The sequence below is a fragment of the Hevea brasiliensis genome, chromosome 9 (genome assembly GCF_030052815.1).
Source record: "Hevea brasiliensis isolate MT/VB/25A 57/8 chromosome 9, ASM3005281v1, whole genome shotgun sequence".
NCBI lineage: Eukaryota > Viridiplantae > Streptophyta > Magnoliopsida > Malpighiales > Euphorbiaceae > Hevea > Hevea brasiliensis.
The window spans coordinates 9,974,178-9,980,653 of NC_079501.1; the positions used below are offsets into that span (position 1 = coordinate 9,974,178).

The 6,476-nt window shown below is 35.4% G+C and overlaps 1 long non-coding RNA gene across 1 annotated transcript; it reads left to right on the forward strand.

The window, feature by feature from the left end:
- Positions 1-4,424: 4,424 nt before the first annotated feature.
- Positions 4,425-5,888, forward strand: LOC131183357 (uncharacterized). The gene is made up of 2 exons (XR_009151474.1): positions 4,425-4,631; positions 5,693-5,888. It is a non-coding gene; the product is annotated as an uncharacterized LOC131183357 (long non-coding RNA).
- The last annotated feature ends 588 nt before the right edge of the window (positions 5,889-6,476 follow it).

Consider the following 6,476-nt stretch of genomic DNA (forward strand, 5'->3'; position numbering starts at 1 on the left):
TTAATCTGTGAATCCTCTTAATCCTTAGCCTATTTCTAGGTCTAAGTTAATTAAGTCCAATTTCTTGATTATCTATCACAATGCCTTCTCCTTTCGGTGCTTCAACCATGGATTAAGAACATTACTTAATGGGATCCTACACTAAGCATGTCATTAAGCACACAAGAAATAAATAAAACTCATTAAGACCACAAAATATGGATTACCCAATCAAAATCCACAAAATATCTGAAATATTACAACCCTTACTCTAGAATCAAAGGTAAACTACTCACTATCCATAATGCTTACAAGATATTATGAGTTTATAAGGAAATAAAGCTTTAATCTAAGCTAAGAAATAAGAAATTAAACACTAGAAATGTAGAAAAATGTAAGGGAAGAAAGAAATCTGCAAATCTTGGTTGAAAATGGTGTGGAAGGTGAAAGTGACTCCTCAAATTCTGCCTCCCTTCTTCTTTCCTTTTCTGCTCCTTTTCTCCTCTTCCCTTCTAAAATGGGAAAATGAGACTATTTATAGTATTTTCAGACATGGAGCCCTAAAATGGTATGTTCTAGGAGGAATTATCTGAGGGAATCTTCTGCCAGCTCATTAATGAACTCTTTATGGGACTGCATAAGTGGATCGCATAAGTCATGCATCCCTTATGCGCTTCATTCTGGGTCACTTATGCGAAACTGCATGACTTGGTGCATAGGTTATGCACAATTCCGTGAAAGTGCATAAGGGAGGCGTGAATGTGCATAAGCTATGCAGTCTCCTTATGCACATTTCGGCTGGTTCTGGAACAGTGATTTTTCTCCTTATGCAGACCTGCATAGCTTATGCGGCAAGTTATGCACAATTTGGTCAATGCATATTTCAGATTGAAAACTTGTTTTTGACATCTTTGGCTGTAGAAGTCACTCCTCAATGGCAAAATTCTCTTCGGTCCTTCAAAAACACAATTTTTCCTACAAAACAAAGTAAAAATCACAAATTAATGCAAAATTGACAACTATGAAAAACTAACTAATTAACTAATGAAATTAGCTAAAAATGACTAATAATCAAATAAAAATGGTTATAAAATTAGACCTAAATGACTATGCAAAATGTATGCATCAAGCTTGATTAATTAAGAACAAACCAGGGTTTAAGGACCAATAAAAAAGAAACATAATAAATGTCGCAGATCACGTTCCCGGCTTAGGGTCCAAGCGATGTACCGTGTGTTGATTAATTCCAACTACGGTTCAACCTTCAAACCCATGGCTTAGTCACCTTTTTAGAATGAATTTGTTTTACAGTATAAACATTCAGCACCGGTCAAACCTTTTAGCACCCGCCACCACTGTATGTATATATATATATATATACCTCTTCGGCTTTTCGTTGTCATCAATCTTCTTAACCCAATATTAAACAAGTTAAATCTCATCTCATCATCACTTCTCTTTATTATCTTCTGCATTTATTTCTGAAAGAGACGTTAATTTCTCTGTTCATTATCAGTAACTAAATTAAGAAGATGGGTTTCTTCCCCCAAAACAAGAAAATCTTTGTGATTCTAATTGTGTTTTTATCCTTTTTCTTGGTTGCTGAAATGAGACCTCTGAGAGACCACCAATGGCTGAACATGCAGGATGGGCTGCTGCTTCAGTCCCTACAGAAATCGTCTGGTTCCAACCCATGCAGCAACATCCCTGGACAGGGCACTGGCGTTTGCTCAAGGAAAGTAGCTGGGAATAGTGCACGTTCGCCTCCTGCAGTTCCTAAGCTTGTCATGGCTGATATGAGGCCCCTGGGAGACCAGCAATGGCAGAACATGCAGGATGGGCTGCTGTTTCAGTCCCTACAGAAAGGCCAGGGGAAGTCGTCTGGTTCCAATCCATGCAGCAACATCCCTGGACAGGGCACTGGCGTTTGCACAAGGAAAGTAGCCGGGAATAGTGTACGTTCGCCTTCTGCAGTTCCTAAGCTTGTCATGGCTGATATGAGGCCCCTGGGAGACCAGCAATGGCAGAACACGCAGGATGGGCTGCTGTTGCAGTCCCTACAGGGGCAGTCGTCTAAATCTAATCAATGCGGCAACATCCCTGGACAAGGCACTGGCGTTTGCTCAAGGAAAGTAGCTAAGAATATTGTACGTTCGCCTCCTGCGTTTCCTAAGCTTGTCATGGCTGATATGAGGCCCCTGGGAGACCAGCAGAGGAACATGCATGATGGGCTGCTGTTGCAGTCCCTACAGGGGCAGTCGTCTCAATCCAATCCATGCGGCAACATCCCCGGGCAGGGCACTGGCGTTTGCACCAGGAAAATAGCCGGGAATGTTGTTCGTGCTCCTCCTGCAGTTCCTAACCTTGTCACGGATGTTTCTGGGGCTTCTTCCATTGCTAGCGAGACTAATAAACAACATCCAACTTCTTAAACTAATACAATGTTCCTTCTGGAGCTGTTTTAGATCTCCGAGTTTTCATCACCAAAAATGCTGGTGGTCAAGTATAATCCTCTTAGTCTCTATTTATTTCGTTCTTTCATTCCTCTTAAGTTGTACTTTTTTTTTTTGGGGGGGTTTGGGAATAAATCAAACCATGCCAATTCAAGTAAAGTCCGTTTGTCAATTAATTGATGTAACATGTAACTCAAACAAATCAATAGAAATCATTTATTCATTTTTTTTTTAGATCTTGTAGCAATTTTATTTTTTCCCTTATTCTTGGAATCATGCAATCCATTTTCAAGCTCATGACAATTATTCTTCTGGGATATGAATTAAATCGACGAAATAATATAATTGAAAATATAAATAAAATATTAAAAAAATGAAATGCTGATGATACAAAATAGTATTAAGTAAGTAGATATAACTATACTCAGTAATTGAATTAGCACGAATACTTTTTTGAAGTATTTAGATGCATGAAAATATTTTATAGGCAACAAAGATGATATATATATATATATATATATAGTTTCTTGCAATAACTCAATTATTATAGAAGAATGACAATGTTTTTGAATTTGATATCTTAATTTTCTGCATGAAACTATTTTTACATGAGCTCAACCATATATAATTGGTAAAGACATCATTTCCTATACATTCTGAAATTATTTAACCTGACTTGAGAATACTCATGATTATAAGCAAAAGAAAAAAATTATTATGGTATATCCATTAATAATGATAACATGAGATAAATTTAATCTGACTTGATCGAAGAAGTTCACTCACTTGGCATATTTAAATTTAAATTTCTATTTTCTCAAATCTTGAAAACAAAAAGAAATCACATCTTAAAAAAAAAAAAAAAAAAGAAATAACATAAGACAAGAGAAATAGTCCAAGTCAAGATAAAGAACAGAAAGTTAAACAGATAAAGTTAAGAAGAAAAGTTGGGAGTCGAAATAAAATCAAAGCTCATTCATAGCATTAGAAAGCCAAAGTCAGAATCAATATCCTCATGGAATGGGACATACTACGCCCAGAGTAAAATTACACCATAAGAAAAATTCGAAGTCAATCAATATAACAATGACATTCTTATCAATTGTTTCGGTCAATCTCAGAGCACAATCTTATAATTAAATAATATTTGTTTCTTCGAAATTGTTTTAATTAAGAAAAAAAGGATTCGTTAATTAAATTTTGAACTTTTATAAAAATTATATTATGTTATTAATTTAAAATCAAATTTTAAATGAGATAATTAAATAATATGTGCTGCTACGTGTTGATTTAAAATAAATAATGAAATTCAGGTCAAGGTTTTATATTCAATGTTATAAGGTCAATATAACCCTTTTGTTAATTAATAGTATTGTTTTTTGTGTCCAAGAGACACGACATAGGCTTTCTCGCAGCTACCCATTCAATACACTTTGATCCAATACCATGGGGATGTTCAACTCGATATTACAGAAGTAGTGGTGAGACCAACCTTCTTTTATATATATATATATATATATATATATTAACATTAGCAATGATGTCAATGGAAATACCTTATTGGTGGAGGTGGGTTTTTCTTAATTAAATTAAATTTATGGTTTAATTTGTTTCATAAAAAATGATTTATATCTGAAAAATAACTTTTATAAAAATATTTGTTTCATAAATTTGATGTATGTATAAATATTTTTACAGTTTAATAAAATTATTAAAATTTTAAAAATAAAAATAAATTATTTTCTAAAAAAAAGTTAATTTTTTAAAAATAACTTAATTTTTCCTTTGATCAATAAATTATTTTTTGTTGAATAATTTTCCTAAATGTCCTAAACGCTAGATAAAAGTGAAGAATATTTTTTGAAAAAATATTTTTCATGAAATAAATGGAGTGTAAATTATACAAAATTATATAATAATTTATTATTTTGTTTAATACATTAGTATTAGAAAATCTGTTATTTTATTTATTTTTAAGTAATGAAGATTATTTGTGTAACACCCCTGATTTTTTTAAATATTATTATTGGGCTTCGTGTAGGTATCCTCAATTCACGGAAATTCGACAGTTGTCCGGATCTGTGAATTTCCGGCCAGACAGACCAGCTATCGGAAAAGTCTCCGAATTGGATCGAGGTTTTGGCTACCCCACCATTGTCATGCATCCCGAGCGCGTTCCCGAAGTCGGAATCGGCAAAGGTAAACCCGAACCTTGCTTTTTCGTAATTTTATAGTGCTTAAATCCATAAAATATTCGTGGTAGCTTAGAAAATTACGATTCTTTTTGCAATAGCTTAGTAATATTTCTAAGGACTGCGGGGCAGAGTTTTATAATTTTTAGAGCTTATTTGAGCAGTTTTTGCAAAAATGATCAATTATAAGGACTAAATTGAAATTTTACATATTGTGATGGATGATTGATTTGGTGGGCCCAAGAGGGGCTGTGTGATGTGATTGAGTTGTGGACATATGGATTGTGAATATAGAAGTGTGTTTTGAGCCCTTTTGTAGGTTGGGTAGGTCCTAGGTATAGGGGAGACTCTGCCGGATTTTCGGCACGACTTAGGACGTATTGGTCTTTTTCTTTGTTTGTATTGAGTCAAATTTATTAAATAATTGTAATAAAATTGTTAGGTGAGCCGATGCCTTTCTTCCTCCGCCCACCGCCATGATGATTGTCACAAGTCTGTGAGTAAAATATTAATTTTAATTGTAATTTCACTATTATTATATATTCAAGCATGCCCATGCATCACTTATATGCATATATTTATGTAGTTAAACTCTAGGCACGATTTATGTTGCATTGATAACTGTTAAAGTGCCATGGATGTTGTTGTGGTAATTTGGAGCAAAGCAGCGTGCGTTGGCGTGCGTGTGATGTGGTGTGGACTATGGATAGGACGGGTAGTCACGCTTGAGTTCTTCATTGACCCGATCCTTCGGGGGGTAGTCACGGCTTGAGTTCTTCACTGGGACCCCGATTTGGTTTATTAAGCGAAAGTCCGGCTTGAGTTCTTCGCTGGCACTAAGTTGGATTTAAGAGAGTCAGATAGGGATCACCCCATATGTTATGATTGATGCTACAGGGTGCGTGAGTGCTCCAAATTACCTTTTTGATGTTATGATGTGAAAATGTTGTTGATGTTGCATTTCACTCTACAGGGTGCATTAGTTTTAGATAGTTATAGAGATTATGGTTAAAATTGATATTTTACTCTCTGAGTCGAACGCTCACTCCTGTTCAATATTTTTTTCAGGCTACAGGAGGATTTTATTTTGGTTAACCTGCTTTTCTCCTTCGCAGGTTGATTATCGATATTTGTGTAATTTTATTTACTCCTAGAATTTCCGCATGTGTTAGAAGTATTTATTTGATTATGGTCTGTAATATTATTATCATGTTGGACCTGTAAACGTATAATGATATGCATGTTTGATGGATTGGATGAGGAAGCTGAGCTCCCATTTATTTTTATGAGGGTATGAGTATGTGGAGGGTGAGCTGAGCTCCCCAATTGAGTATTTATTATGTTTACAGGTCGGGTGAGTCGAAAACTCCCCGTTGGAAAGTCCATTTTATGGCCGGACTCTGTCCGTTTGTTTTCTTGATATTGGGCCCAAATGGGCCTTAGAGTTGGGTAAATGAATAGTTAAGGCTTACTACGGGCCTCGGGGGCTTTAGGCTGGCCCAGGTCCTAGTGCCGGTCCGGCCCATAGGTTGGGTCGTGACAAATGTGGTATCAGAGCTTAGGCTCCATTCATAGGAAAAATTAACTAAGTGTTGGGAAGAGTCTACTAGGAGTCACATGCGGAGTATAGGATTCTGTTTCGTCTTTTCCTGTAATTCTTTGTTTCTAGATTCTACGTTATACCTCGGGAAATATAAGATTACCTCAGTTAGTGTCTTGATTTTCGTGGAGTACATAGAAACATGAAATAGATTTAGCAAACTTATTGAGGTCTACGTTGGAAACACGTACTCCAATAAATACTATATTTTCGTCAGTATGGGTTTAAATGGTGTGCCCATTTCGTGCAAGG